Genomic DNA, 15,862 nt, shown 5'->3' with positions numbered 1-15,862 from the left:
ATACATGCACGGAAGTGGAGAGTGTCTTCCGTAAAGATTTATGTGCCTATTGTAATTTTTTAAAATTCTCTCTTTTCCTGTTTTATAATTTAGAACTTATTCTCCAACGGAGACTACTGGTTCTAGTACAGTCATTAGAGTTTTCTTTGAGTGTTTATCTCTTTACCCTTCTTTTCATCCATTTATCTTCCATCTATCCTTCCTCTTTTCCTCCATTCCTTCCTTCTATAAAGCACAATAGCCCCATTTCGTGCTATGCACTCTGTCAGGCACTGATACAGCTCTGGACAAAGCAGGGTCTTCATCCTCAAGACATAGTCTTGTGGAAGAAAATGACACCCTAGAGGTCTTATATCTACGCAAGTGCAAGAAAGAAAATCATAGAAGGGAGATGAGGATGGAGTATCTTGGAAACTTTGGAGGGAGAGAGAGAAGTCAGATTTTGTGAAAGATGAATTAATCCAGTTGAGCCTTCACAAATAAGTGGAAAGTACTTAGAAATACAAGGGAAATCACAGCAATCAAGGCAGGTTATCCACATGGAGAGAAAGCATGATAAAGAAGGTATGGAGAGGCCACAAACGTGTGTAGTGCAATGACAACCTGGTCTAGAGCATTAAAAGTAGAGAAAGGAATGCAGGAAGGCCAGAGCACAAAAGGAAATGTGGGCCAGATCCTACCTATCTATACTGTGGGCACATGTTCAGAGTTCTAGAAAACATGAAGCTTTTTTAAAAAAAAATTCTGCATAGTATGATATAGAGGCAAGACTAATATCTAATATTTTTAATGTTTGTATTTTCCAGGTACAACCTCAGCCATATTTTTCTAACTAGAAAATTCACTTGATAAATAATAATTGAAAAAGTAATTTTATTTATGCCAAATTATCCAGAGCCATGGATATAGGAGTAAACAGGACTGGTCTCAAGAAGCTTGTGATCAGGCAGCGGAGACAGAAAATAAATATGATTTAACAACCTGGAATGAAAATATTCATTTTTTGTTTTCAAAGAATAAACTAGCTGTATTTAAATCTATAAAGAGACACTCACCAATTTAGCTTAGTATTTATCAGGGACGAGGTAGGACCTTCTTCCTAAGTCTCTAGTAACACGTTTTACTAATATGATGTGCTAATTCATTCATTCAAGTCACATACATTTGTTGAGCACATACTGTGGCCCAGAATATTGAATACACTGAGTCGTTTGAACTACATTAGCAGATAAAACAGATGAAGGAAAACTCTGCTCTCATTTTGCCCTTTCATCCCTCTAAATGCTAGAAGTTGGAAAATGATCTGTTATTGCTCTTTTCCCACAAATACTTCATGAATTTTTCTAAGAATGCACAGGAACATTGGGGAAATGTTCGAAAGAGAATCCCAGAGAGCTGGCCATCGCATGGATCTTTCCCTTAGTCAAAATCTGCAGATGTTTATGTTATTAAAAATGCTTTATTTGTGGTATTCAGATTAAAATATAGATCGATACATCTATATGTACACACACACACACATACACACACACACACATCTGGAGTTATATATAAATGCTGGAAGGCCAATTGTATTTTTAAAGAAATACTAACCACCACAGGATCACCAATGGACATAGAAGTCATGAAACCCCCACAAGAAATGTAATGTCAACCACAAGTTACCTAATATTTCAAAGATAACAACATCCTGTATTGTTGCACAATAATTTTAAAGCAGATTGAATGTAGTCTTGCAATTTTCATAGAGGGGGAAAAAAGCCTGCACGTTTTGTGATTTTTCTTTTTTGACACATTAATTGCTCTTCCATACACAAGGAGAACAAAAGCAGCAGCATGCCATATTTATTCAATGCAGGGTGAGCCACAGGGGTTATGGAACATTCTTTCTCCAACACTAGCCAAATTATCTCAGTGCCCAACTTGTAAGAGGCTGCAATAATACTCGATCATTTCGGAGTGCTGGTCGGGTTATGCATCATTTTAACAGCACGATGGCAGATTGTGATCATCTTCATGTTATAGGAATCTAGAGATAAGTGGCAGGCATGGTGAGTCATTTTCATACATCCTCATTCTGCATGGAAACCTTAAAGAGATAGTTGGAATTGTTCTCTTCTGACATGGAATACTCATGAACTCCAAGGAAGAAGGCTGGTCTATACCTGTAGGGTCAGTGGTCAAGTGAACACGACTTTTACTGTTCACCTTGAGAAAAAGTCCAAGGGAGAGAGTGTCTAGTTACTAAAATCGATGATATGCTATCTAGCTATGAAACTAGAAGTTCCATCAGGGCAGGAATAATGTCATTTGCATTTCCTGATGTATATGCAGTGTCCTGTATTACACAAGAAACGTAAGGGTGTTCAATGAATTGTGCCTCAATGAATGAGTCACAAACGAATGAACAATGTATATATTATGATTGTTCAGTGTGTACTTTAGTGTTTGCTATACTTACATTCTCTGTCAATGTGAGAAGCTGGATGTTTGGCCACTAAAATACATCTTAAACTATAAGATTTTTCACGTGTCATCATAATGTATTTGTATGCAAGGAACACTAGTGCTTAACTACTTGAATAAAAAAGACATTCAGCATGTTTATGCCAATTCAACTGCCATCAACATCCGAATACCCACAAAAAACCATCATCAGAGATAATCAGTCCTTTTGGTAAAGGCACAAAGCAGTTTGGAAAAACTTAATTGAAAACTGGACACAACTGGATGATGATTGATGATGAATGTGATGGTGATGAATTAATTTATTTCTTAATGAGCAGGCTCAGATCCTTCATTTCCTCTTAGAGATTAGCATATTTAAATACAATATGTTATGTTTCTGTATAAGATCTAATCTTTTAAGCACTATGCCTGGTTCAAAGACTATTTTAATGAAAGAGAAAGGGACAAAAATAATTCTGTATACCACTAACACTGTGGAAACACAAGTTTCGGAAGAAGGTGTGCCCATCAATATTCTTTTTATCTGTTATACTGAGACCTTGCTGAGCCAGCGTGTCAGAAAATTTATGTTCGAATGATCTATCACCAGTGACCAACTCCTCCATTCTCTGTAATGTCACATATGTACCATCAAGTGTCCTGAAAGTAAAACCCTATATTTCATATCCAATCATAATTGCTTCATTTCTCTGTTTGTCTCCTCCTAGTATGGAACCATTTTCCCCAAGAATTTAATTTCTTTTAGATTTAATTAGTTTTCCTTTCTTTCCAGTGTTCTTTTGAGGTATCTTAAAAGCAGACATAAGAGATTTGATTTAAAATCAGTGTGACACAGGGTTAGTGAAGGATGTCGGGAATGAAGGTGCCACTTTGCTGGAATGGCATTGAAGTCCATTTTGAGGCTGCAGGCAGTCAAGCTGGACCCTGTTGATATTTATTCCTCTATCATCTGAGTTGGTAAGCATAGATTTGAGTTGGATCGTTCTTCTCATTCAATTACATGCACTTTACAGGGAGAGGCCAAGTCTTGCATTTCATTTCCACTCCCCAAAGTACTGGGTAAACTCCTCTGTCGATAGCAGACTGGGAACGCTCCCTAACCATTAAGGACTAGACCTGAATTACACCGAGGGCGCAGCAGCTGAAGTTATCAACAGATCTCCCAAATCTGGACAGAAAAGAATATTGAAATAGAACTTTCCCCACGGATCTCATCAACTCACCTGGGGCACCAGGAGATCACCTGGAGCAATGTGAAGTACCTCTTAGTTAATGGAATTTTTGACCAACGGAAACTACCATTGCCTTGCCTAGGATAGCAAGGCTTTTATTGTAATAATGGCATTCATAACAAGACAAGTTAGCCGATATTGTCGGCTCCATAAATAATTGGGTCCCAGAAGGACTGGCAGAGAGCTTTGGTGATATATAGCTACCAAGTACACTGACAAATTGTGATCAGACTGCCTTTGTTCCAAAAGCAGCCCGTCTCAATATAAACTCAGAATGGCAGGTGGATTGTGCTGCATAAAGCAGGCCGATAAATGAAGCTCCCATCTGTCACAGGGAGTTCCACCCCAGATCAGAGGTCACCGGATAATAATAATAATAATGAGAGCAATAATGTGAATCATGACATCATTGTCATAATAGGTGAACAGGCTGTAAAGAGTACAAGTGGTGCCCATTGTCCACTCAGCAAAGCTGAAGGGGGACTTGGAATGTCCTCCCAGAAGGATTGGTCAAACCAAATCCAAATGGCTATTGTTCTCAGCAGGGGACAGGGTCAGTCACGGGATTTCAGTCCCAGCGGCATTGTGTGACACAGGCAGCTGTGCATTGAGAAGCATCTGTCAAAAATCACTGGTACACTTGACCTAGTAAGGGCAGGTGCAGTGAGAAGGTGCCCCAGGTTAAATAGTATCAATAAGAGGAGAATGCTCTCCTGGGCATCAGGACTTTGATTCCAAAGTCCACTGAAGGGAGAAAAAGTAAAACCCTAGAACTTTCTACTGACCAGTAACTTGGTGTTACGGTTTGGATGTGAGATTTCCCCCAAAACCCCTCATGTTAATTCAGAAGGCAAAATGATTCAACTAGGACAATTATAACTTCCACAGCAGATTAATTCACTTAATGGATTAATAATTTGGAAAGACTACTGAACGGGGCGGTAACTGTAGGCAGGTGGGGCGTGTCTGATCTTGAGGGTGTGCCTGTGGGGTTATATCTTGTCCCCTTGTTCTTTTGGCCCTCTGTCTACTCTCTCTCCTCTGATTCCCTGCTGTGGTCCAGTGAGCAGCTTTCCCCTGCTCTGCAACTCTGCCCTGACAGTCTGCCTCACCTTGGGCCCCGAATGAGGGAGGCAGCCAATCATGGATTGAATTTCTGAAAACCTGAGCTCAAAATAAAGTTCTCCTCCTCTAAGTCAGGTTGTTTGGTCACGGCAGCAAAAATGTAAGACGCATGTCCTGATCAGACTTGTGAAATGTTCTTGGAGGCTGAGGGATTACATTTGTCAAACACCTGCTATCTGAAGTCTGTTGGTTTACATACATTATCTGTGAGGTTGGCAGCAATATCCCATTTTATGAGTAAGAAACTGTGAGGTTTAGCAATTTTCCCAAGGGTATGAAACTAGCAACTGGCAAGACTGGATGTACTTCTCTCCAAAGTTCATACCTGTGGTAGGCTAATAATGGTCTCCCAAAGATGTCCATTTCCAATCCTCAAGATTATGACTTTGTTTCCTCACACGCTAAAACACACTTTGCAGATGTGAATTAGTTAAGGATCTCGAAATAAAGATATTACTTAACTGGGGCACAATATCATAAGGGTGCTTAAGAGAGTGGCAGAGGGAGATGTGACCAGAGTAAAAGAAGCAATGCGGTGACAGGACCAGAGACTAGAGGAATGCCAGGAAGCCAAAGAACACTGGCAACACTAGAAGTTGAAGAGGTAAGGGAAGGATTTCCCACTGGAGCCTGCAAAGGGAACAGCTCCGCAGACACTTTGATTTTAGTCCCATTAGACACATCTTAGACTTCTAACCTTAAGCATAGGATGAGACATAAATATGTGTTTTAATCCAATAAGGTTGTTACAGCAGCCACAGGATACTAATGCATACCCCAAGGCCAAACTTTCTTAACCAATGTCAGGCACACAGGCTGCCCTTGCATTGAGACAAAAGTCCTTTCTGCCATCTTCACTTATTATTGTGGGTAGGACACTGTGGTCTAATAAGCAATAGAGAAAAGAAATGTCTCCTCTTCTCCTTTAGCTCCCTTAAACTTGGATAAAACTGAAGTCAAGAAAAGGAGCCAGAACAAAGCACCTGGGTTTCCTTGAGACACCTACTCACTAAAGTCACACAGTAGTGGCACGTGCGCATGGTTTTGCGGAGCCCACTGCCACCTGTAGCTGGGCATCCAGGGGCGTGTCACTCCCCAGATCCGTGACAGTGGAGGAGCACAATCCCAGGCCACCAAGGCATAAGGTGCCTCCCTTGATCTTGCACACAAATGCGATCCGCTGCCACCACCCGCGCACTCACTGCCACTTAAAATATATTTTTTTTTTCAAAATTAAAAATATTTAATGAGATGTTTACGTCACACCCATTTGGGGAAACTAAGCTCTTATTTTAAGTCTGAATAATACAGCTGCTTGGGTTTTAAAAAATCCCCTCATTTCAATGTGAATGCAGTACAGCTGCCTGGCTGAGTGGTGACAGGGGGGCCTCAACGCCATTGGTCCAATGTTTGAATACGTAATGATGTCTCCTTAGCGAAGGCTCTCTTTAAAAATAACACAGCTTGCAGGCATTCCATTGGTCCCCAGAGACGTCCGTCAACTGCATCTCCTATATAAGCTAAGCAAGGCGAAGCGAGTGCGAAATGCAAAGTGTTGAATATATATGTGGATATAATTAGCTCCTTTAAAAGCTCAGTGGTCATCCATCCTCACACAGCTTTGTAAGAATCGGCTTAGTTAGCATCAGCTGTGCACAAGTTACTCTTGCATGTACAAAGCTCCCATCATCTGACATTTTGTTCTAAAAACTATTTTCAAAATGTCAGCAAGTCTCCAGACTTCGACTCAGTGGTTAAGGCCTACTCAAAATCTGCTACTAGCAACCACTTCATGATGGTTGTCCCCACCCCCCCTTCAGTGAATATTCATACAGGAAAGGGTTCACTGCTAAGATACTTTTTTCTGTTTTGTTTTTGTTACAACTCCACAATGTATGAGACACCAATTTCCACTCCCAGGAAACATCGCACAAAGACAGGATGGGACTGAATGAAGCAGTAATAAATAAACTGAAATGCAGGCATTCCACGCAAAAGCAGGAAAGTAGAGAAAAACCTTTTAATGGTCTCCATTACAATTAATTGTGATTTCTGGGTAAAGGCAAACGCAATTAGAAAAATCCATAAATTATGTTTTCTATGTGGAGATTATTGCTAAGCAAAGTATTTTATAGATATTGCCTCCATTGTACATATCCGTGGTCACCCCAGCATAGCTTCTTTGTGGTCATTGGCAAATTAGGGCTAGTTTCCATGCCTGTAAGCACAGAAGGAATACACAGATTTGGACTGCCCTGTTTTACAACTGGATGCTAGCATATGCCAACAGTGAAGTTTTCAATGACGTCAAATAAATGGATCGCGTGGGCAATCCTTATGGGGGCTGTTTTTTAGACTTATACCACGTGATTACTAAGGCTTATACTATCTACTACAGAGAGAAAGCAGATATCTAGGTTACTGCAGACTCAATCCACAGCTGCTTTAGGGATCTTAAAAGTTCCTCACTCCTCCCCTGTAGCACTTAATACAGTGTGGGCCAGTCAGATTTGCTAGCTTAAAATTATGGATAAAAGATGAGAGCAAGCCAGCTGGAAAGTGGCAGGATATTGAATGAAGTAGAACAACACCATTCAGAATGAGAGGTGATGAGTCTTAATGACCTGGAAAGCACAAATATGGAAAAAGAAAAGCTATTATCTTAATGTAGAAATGGGGACTTACATGGATAGATCTAGGTCTTTGGGCAAGAGTGATAGGTTGGAGATAGCAGAGTCTTTCCCTTTAAAAGGTCCTAACAAAGTTGCAATGCAACCCCAAGGACAAACAAATTTTCCTAGCTTGGGAAGATCTTATATAAGCACATGTACCTATATTTCCATAGCAACATCCTTATGTGGTTGACAGTTTTTTGTTTTAATTTTTAGTTGTAGATGGACACAATACATTTATTCTACTTATTTATTTATTTTTTTATGTGGCACTGTGGATGGAAACCAGTGCCTCATGTGGGCTAGGCAAGCACTGTACTGCTGAGCTACGCCCCCAGCCCTGGGTAATTCATGTTTTAAAACTAATTTTACTCATGGATTTTCAAAGTGGTAGTATGTAAGGAATTGTAGGCAATGTTAATGCTGGTTCATTTTTCCCCCAGAGTTTGCCACTTCATGAAGATATTTTAACTACTTGTCATTGATAATGATTACACACAAGTGACTACTCCTCATTAAAAACTTGGCACTAATACACAAATAATTATTGACACAATTAAGCTTTGACACTGTGCCCATCAAATTCCTTTTGTCCTCGCTATGTATCAGTCCCACATTATTCTTTTTAAAAAAGAGAAAATTATCTGTTTTAATCAGAGCTAAACTCTCTCAAGTTTGTTCACAGTATAAATATAAGGAAATGCTGAATTCCTAAAAATAGCCAGTGCTCTACCCAGTATATTATTAGCATTCATAAAGGAGAAATGAAAAAGCAATGTTCAGACATTGAAGGACAGACATTCAATGCAATAAAAAAGAATAATTCTGCATGAGAGTTCCAAAATAAGAGAAGTCTGTCATTGCCAATGACTACAAATGAAATGTGGTGATGGTTATTTAAACAATCTATATGTCTACACCAGCATATAACTGAATATGTTATCCACAACCTGTTTAATTTAATTTCCCAACTTCTTCACATTGACAGAGTTATATGTTTGCTAATAAAGTCAGTGCATAATTACCCTGGTCAGTATGAATATTTAACAAATGTGGTAAAAAAAAGGGTAGCCATTTTCCTTTCTAAAATAAAAGACGGTGAAAAAATTGTTAAAGCCCTATGCAATCATTCCCATCAAGAAAGATAATACCATCTACTCTCTTCCAAATATAGTTTAGGCCACATCTGCTACAAGAGAGCTTGAAATATTATCATAGAAATGTTTGGGTAATTAGCAATTAATTTCCATTGACTAATATACAATAAAAATAGAGCTGTGTATGCATGAAGCAAATCACAGTGTATGCCCCCCCACCCTTTCTTCCTGATCACATTCGACATGGCTAAAATTTGGTGGATACAAATTCCAAAGGCAGTCTGAATCGATGGAAAAATTCACAGAACTGCATTACCCAGAAACAGAAGAGAGCAGGAAGCAGACAATACAGATATCCCCATGTAAATACGGAAGGAGCTACTGTGCTCAGTTCTCTACCCCAACCCTGACCCAGTGTCCTCTACAGTATACCTGGCTTTAATGGTAAGCATGGGATAGAGCTTGCAGGAGAGTCTGTCATTAGTCACCTGGTTGATATGCATTTTAACAGGAATTTCCCTTCCCTGTGTGTATCTGTCTGTCTGCCTGCCTGCCTATCTATCTATCTTCCTTCCATCTAGTGGCATTCTGACCTTCAACCACCTGATTTTTAAGGAATCAGAGAGCAGAGCCTGGACAGTCATTCGGATTGACACGGGTCTCAGAACAGTTCTGTCACCATGCACATATCACCCCCTACCCTACAGAAGAGTCCACACAAAGGTATTTGTTTGATGACAATCCTTCTAAATAGCCTTCAAATAAACCCAATTCAGCATTATGTGAGTCTCAGGAGAAATCTGAGATTTTATTAAGATGCAATAATTAGTTCCAGCCTCTAAAAACATAAAGAATCATAAAGCTATGTAAGAAAACATGACTGTGAGAGGCAGCAAGTAGCTGAGGAGGGAAGCAGCAGCCAGATGACAGCAGTCAGTGTGTCAAAAGCCAAACTCAGCTCTGAAATTAGGATTGTGTTCCAATTAGAATTTTGCTGCTTTTTAGCTGAGCAATTTTAGGCAAACGACTTGACCTCTATAAAAGAGGCACCTCAGCATGTGCACAGAAGATAGAGTAAAATCCTTTTCATGAGGCTGATGCTAGACCTATAGAAATACCTGTGTGAGTGCCTGGTATCTTCCTCTGCAGTCAGTAACAATTACAATGAATCAACGTCATGAAAGTTGGGAGTGGCACATCTGAAGTCATTAGAGCACTTGCTATTGAACTTTCCTATCTTATTTACATTTTCCTAGTCCTGAAACTATTTTATTAATCTTTATATTTTTGGTATATTTTCATTTTATCTCTTGCATTAAATCTTTGGTGGATTATGAGTGTGATAAATTATATATATATATATATATATATATATATATATATATATATATATATAGTACAGAACAGTATAAAAATATTGTCTGTATGGAAAATATAACCAATTATTAGTTGATAATTGGTTCTGCTCAGGCAAAAGCATTTAGAATATTAAAATAGATGTGTCTCCTAACATTTACTTTATCTAGATCATTACAGGTAAACAAGGAAGGGCTGTCAGAGGTTTATGAATTTGTTTGAGACTTGGAATTTTATTCTAAACTCTTCTTGACCTTTGGTTTTTATGCCCAAAATGTGAGTCTGTGTGTCATACAATTTGAGTGGCTATGGATCATGAAACCACAGATTTTCACACATGCAAAATGTGTTCCATGGAGTCTTCTTTCTAAAATCTGTGAAATAGAAAGATTACTTGTACTAATTCTTATCATCTTCCCCTGTGGTTCAGTGGAGGAAATGTTGACACTTCAGTAGTAGAAGCAGGCTGCAAGAAGCAGGCATGGATAAAGACAAATACAGATGCAAACAGACTACAGCAAACTGGCCATGGAGGTTCAGGTCTTGCCCTGGTCCTGTGCACTGATTCCTACTGGATACTGCTTCAGGTTACAGAAAGAATGGGACACCTGGGCTCTACACCATTTGAGTCTCATCTGACACCACTGTACTACCTCCCACAGGGAGCAGAGCAAATTGGAGTGATGATAACTAGCCCTAATATGAGTGAACCAACTAACAATGGTATTCAAATACAGCCACGTAAAGCCTCTCTCTCTTCTCAGCAACCATGTACAATCCTGAACCAGCTGCCATCAGCATACCTCCACAGGTGAAAAACTAAGGCTGAGAAGTTTGACACCTTGCCCAAGATCAGTTCCTAAGAAGCAAAGCATATTTAGAATCTGAGATATTGATCCTCTTACATTTCAAGATTCGTGCAACCAATCATGCTGTCTTTTACTAAGTTAAATGTCCTGTTATGTCCAGAGAGTCATTGAATTCCCTGTCCTTTTGTCTATTTCTGGGTTGTTTCTGGGCCTCCTTAAGAAACTTGTTCTGAGTCCATTCTTAAAATGTTTATGAAAAGCTTTTCATTACATATTCAGTAGTATATCTTGCTCTTAAAAAGGAAAGATGTGCCATTTCACCTACACCAGTTACCTCTTTGATTATTTTTAGGTAAACATTTGTTTGATTCTTTTTAGAAAAGAATCAAACACTTGTTTGATTGTTTTCTTTGAAAGCAAACATTAGAGATTTGAACAGACAGTAATGAGGCAGGCGCTTCTGTTGCTTCCAGTGTCTAACTTTCAAGCAACATTGGCTAAATCACTTCCTAATCTTACTCTTGAACCAGTTATGCCAGAATTGATAATATAAATATTTTAAGCCATTAATAGAGATAGATTTTTATTTTCTTGACTCTTACCCTTAGAAAATGGATTAGATGAATTTTCTGGTCAGTTTGCTACCCCATCAAGAAAGCAATGACATCAAATTTTGAAATGTGAAAATGGCTGATTGGTCTTTAATGAAAGATTCTAATTTATACCAGTTTCTTTGAAAACACATGACTAGTTTCTGTTAATAGCCTAAATGATCACAGTTCCACCAATTAAAGTTAACAAGCCAGTAGCCAGTACAGCTCACATCAAGAAACAAATATATATTATGCACAACTCTAAATCTGGGCTCGGCAAGGAAAAATGGTAGAATTAATATGAACCGTAATTTCTCCTCGTTCCCTCTACTGTTGATAGATTCTCAATTCTATTAAGGTTGTTAGTAATAGTCATATAGAAAACTCTTTAGCTTGAGCCCAAATCTCTGCCTATATCAGGAATAGAGCATGGGGGACACATAGGGAGAGTCCTAAACTTAGAACCTGTACATGTTTCATTTCTTCACTAGTTTTTCTCTGAAACTGGAAAAAGATTCATTCAATTTTTTTTTCATAACTTCATACTTTGCATTTATTTTTTACTTAAGGCAATCAACACTAGTCTTCTACTCACAGAAATGATTTAAGATTTCCTTTAAAGACATGTTACTTTTTATAAGTCCAATTTTAATAAAAATACTAAGCGGTGTTGAATTGAGGGGAAGGAGATCAAGGTTAGTTAAGACAAAGAGGAGCTCAGAGTCACAGAATTGAGAGCCCACTCTACAGATTCCTCTGTTGAAGCCCTAACTTATAATGACTGTATTTGCACATAGGCCTCTGTGAAGGTAATTAGGGCTATGTGAGGTCATGTGCTAAGATCCTCATGAACAGATTAATTGAGATATGTGAGGATACAGCAAGAAAGAGGCCAGTTGTATGACAGGAACCCACTCTGCTTACACTTTGAACTTGGGCGTCCCAGGCTTCAGAAGTCTGAGGGCTACTGTGTATTGTTGTAGCAGCTCAAATAGCCTAGAACACCTAGAGCAATATCCCTTTTACCCAAGAATAAAAGACACAATATGAGGCAGAGAGCTTCTGCCCACCATGAGATTGGGGTGAGCCCAGAACCACATTGGAGCTTGGTCAAATGGAATAAGAAATGGCCCTCTGAGACTGCACTTTGCATGTCAACTTAGTTGCTCTTGTTCTACTGATGCAACAAGGAATAAAATGATACAGAAATGAAGACAACGAGAGGGAGCACAACATGTATTTTAATGAGTTCCATCCCAAAGGATGGTATGGAGAGAAATATGGATGAGTATCAGCAACAGAGGACAAATAAGAGGATGTGACAGTAGTGCAGCCTTGACAGTTCTGAAAGCTTTGTTCTCTTATTATTGCTCGCAGTGCTTTGACAACAACTAGTGCAAGTAAAGCAGCCTCCTTGCATGCCCATGACATCCCCTTCATTCTCTTGGCACCAATGCCTGGCATGAACTTGGAACTGAAAAGTGATGGACTTCCAATATTGAAGACCTAAGATGGGGACTAAAGCATTAGTAGCAAATTGTTGACTAGTTCGGCCACTAAGGTTCAGACCAAAATGAAGAGAACCACAAGGAAAAATCTAATAGCCTAGTTCAATTGGAATGCAGATAAAAAAATAAATGTAAAGAGTTACATTTTTTTTGCATTTTGTGTTTGACTATGTCCAAGTTTATTAAACAGAAAAATACAAAAAAAAACTCAGATAATATTTAAAACAATAAATATATTTAAGGGAAATCACACTTCCTTACTGAATATAGTGCCTAGCAAAGTTGTGTATATTTGTGTAATATATTAATGAGTGGGTGGGATATGAAATTAGCTATTTTATAACCTGTCCCATTAAAAATGAAAGACCTTGTGTATTAAAATACTACTGAAATGAAATTAACTTCTTCATATTGCTCTTTCACTACTCTCAACAACCCAGTATAAACAACCAAGATCATTGTATAGTTCTGCAAGAAATGTCAAAATCCATGCTGTTTATTCCTTCAACTCTGAACAACCAAAAATATAGAAAGAGGTAGAAGGAAGTAAAGAAGGAAAGAACAAAGTCTGACAATCTAGACAGAACAAAATTTTCTATTTATTGGCCCACATGTGCTCTCTGTGGTCCTACTTTTCTAAAGAATTCTGTTAATCATTTAAAATCGTTGGGGGTTCAGTTCCTTTAAATGTGATTTTTTTAGTACAAAAATTATTTGGTGAAATAAAATTATATCATTTTGCTGCTTGGAACATGCTAGCAAAACCAGGATGAGTTGTGACAGTCATAGAATGAGATTAATAAATTACAACAATAATAAAAACAGAGCTCTAAACCCCAGAAAACCAATTTTGAAACAATTACAGGCAACTATTACGGGGCGCCTCTAAACAGTTTTAGCTATATTCCCTCCGTACAGCTCTGATGACAATAATATGCATGTGTATGCAATTCACTGCACACACTTGAAAATGCACTCTGTTGTATGTTGTATTAATGAATAAGGCAACCAGCTTAATATACTATCGTTAACAATGGAATTGTTCACAAGTGTGAGGCTACAGAAATGTTTCCTCTGTGACTTCCATTCAGGAGAGAAGTAATTTTTTGTGTGGGTGTTTTAAAATCATTACTGAGACCACAGTGGCTATTCCAGTTATAGCATTATGCTTACTTTCTAGCTGCCCTAATCCTAGAAGCAGGAGGGGAAAATATGTACTAAGATGCTAATTTCTTTAGCCAAGATGGAGATGGTTCTAGCCAATAAGATCTGTGTTTGTCCAATAAAACAGCAGGAAAAACAGGTCAGAGGAAGCTGAATAATGGTAGGTCTCTGACTTTTAAATAAAAGAAATATGCAAAACGAAACAGACCAGGCTCAGGGCCTCATGCCATTTTGCCAGGCATTTGTAAACTATCCACTCACTGAATGCAATCAACATTCACGACTAACCTCTCCTAAAAATAAAATGAGAACTGGGCTCTAATACGTGTATGTTGTAAAAATCTGCAGCTCAGAATGCGTGCTCTGAACAATCACTGAGTTAGAGAAGCCAATCACTTCCACTAATTTTTATCTTTTATCCTTTCAAAGTTTTATTGGATTTTATACACACATGCCAACAAAAATCAAAATTCATTATATAAAGTGATGTCACCAAGAAAATAGTTAGTGAAAAAGCTGTCCAATAGCTGGCTATTAATGAGTCTTTGACCAAATCAACTGACAGTTTCTTTTTTAAGTTTCATATTAAAATGTTTTTGCTGTTAAACCAATTATTTTTTTCCAAATCAATAACCATTTCTTCTCTGACTTTCAAGAGTCTCAGCTTTGCTGTTTTTGCTTATTTTGAAACATGTTATTTAAAATAGCAAAGTTGTCACTGTATTTTGTTAAATAGCACCGTTATGTTTGATAACCATTCTATGGATAAGTACTTGGTAAACCACATTTCTGTGGAGGATCACTGTGGAGGATCACAGCTTTCCTCCTTCGAGGTTTGTTGTGAATACGTGTTAGAGGCTTTGGAAGTTCTGACATGGATGTCAAAGTAAAATGAATGAATAAATAAATAAATAAGACAGAAAAAAGAAAATTAAAAAAATCTTAAAAACACCATTAGATCAAATTTGGTGTTAACTTTTACTAGTTGGTCACTTTAAGAAAACTACTTAATTTCTGGGCCTTCATTTTTTAAAAAATAAAAATAATAGTACCTTTGGGTGGGATATTATGGGAATTAAGTGACACATTCATATTACTAAAATTACAGGGAGAAAGTTGGGTCTATGCAGTGTTGTGGAGATAGGAAACTGAACTTCCGAGATCAAATCTAGATGAAAAGAGTCGACTAGCCAGCTAGTTCTTCTGCTTCTTTGAACATCGTTACGCAAGACACCCAGGCTCAAGTTTATCACAATCCCCAGCATTGCCTATAATTAACAATGATAGTCATTCCCTTTTCTATCTGCCAGGATTTCACAAATATGTGCATCTCAACTTCTTCAGGCAAGGTCTGCTTTATAGAATTGTGACTGATTGTGATTTTACACACACAGAGCAAAAATCAGAGTTTATTATAGAGAATGATGTCACCAAGATAATAGTGAAAAAGAGAAGGAAGAAGGGAGGGAGAATGGGGGTGGGGATGAAAGCCCAAAACAGTAGCAAGATGAAAAGAGAAGGAAGAAACTCTTCTTCCTTGGATCATCACATGATTGACCAGGAGTGGTCATGTGACTGGCCAGGCAACTATAAACTGCCAGAGACAGCAGTGGGCATGTCCTCTCTACAAACCAAATCCCACCTCAGACACCTCACTCTGAGTGTTCCTGACAGGTCTGGACAGGACTGTGTGTCATGGTTCCCTGGATCCTGAAGGCAGGGTATGAAGAATGGGTCATGCACCTACCTCAAGATGAGCTCCAGCACTTCCTCATTCACTCTTTGTCTTACCTACTATGTCGTAGGCATTCATGGTCTTTCTTTCCTTCTCCCTCCT

Source organism: Callospermophilus lateralis, chromosome 11 (genome assembly GCF_048772815.1).
Source record: "Callospermophilus lateralis isolate mCalLat2 chromosome 11, mCalLat2.hap1, whole genome shotgun sequence".
NCBI lineage: Eukaryota > Metazoa > Chordata > Mammalia > Rodentia > Sciuridae > Callospermophilus > Callospermophilus lateralis.
The sequence above is the reverse complement of the archived record's forward strand: the minus strand, read 5'-3'. Positions refer to the sequence as shown.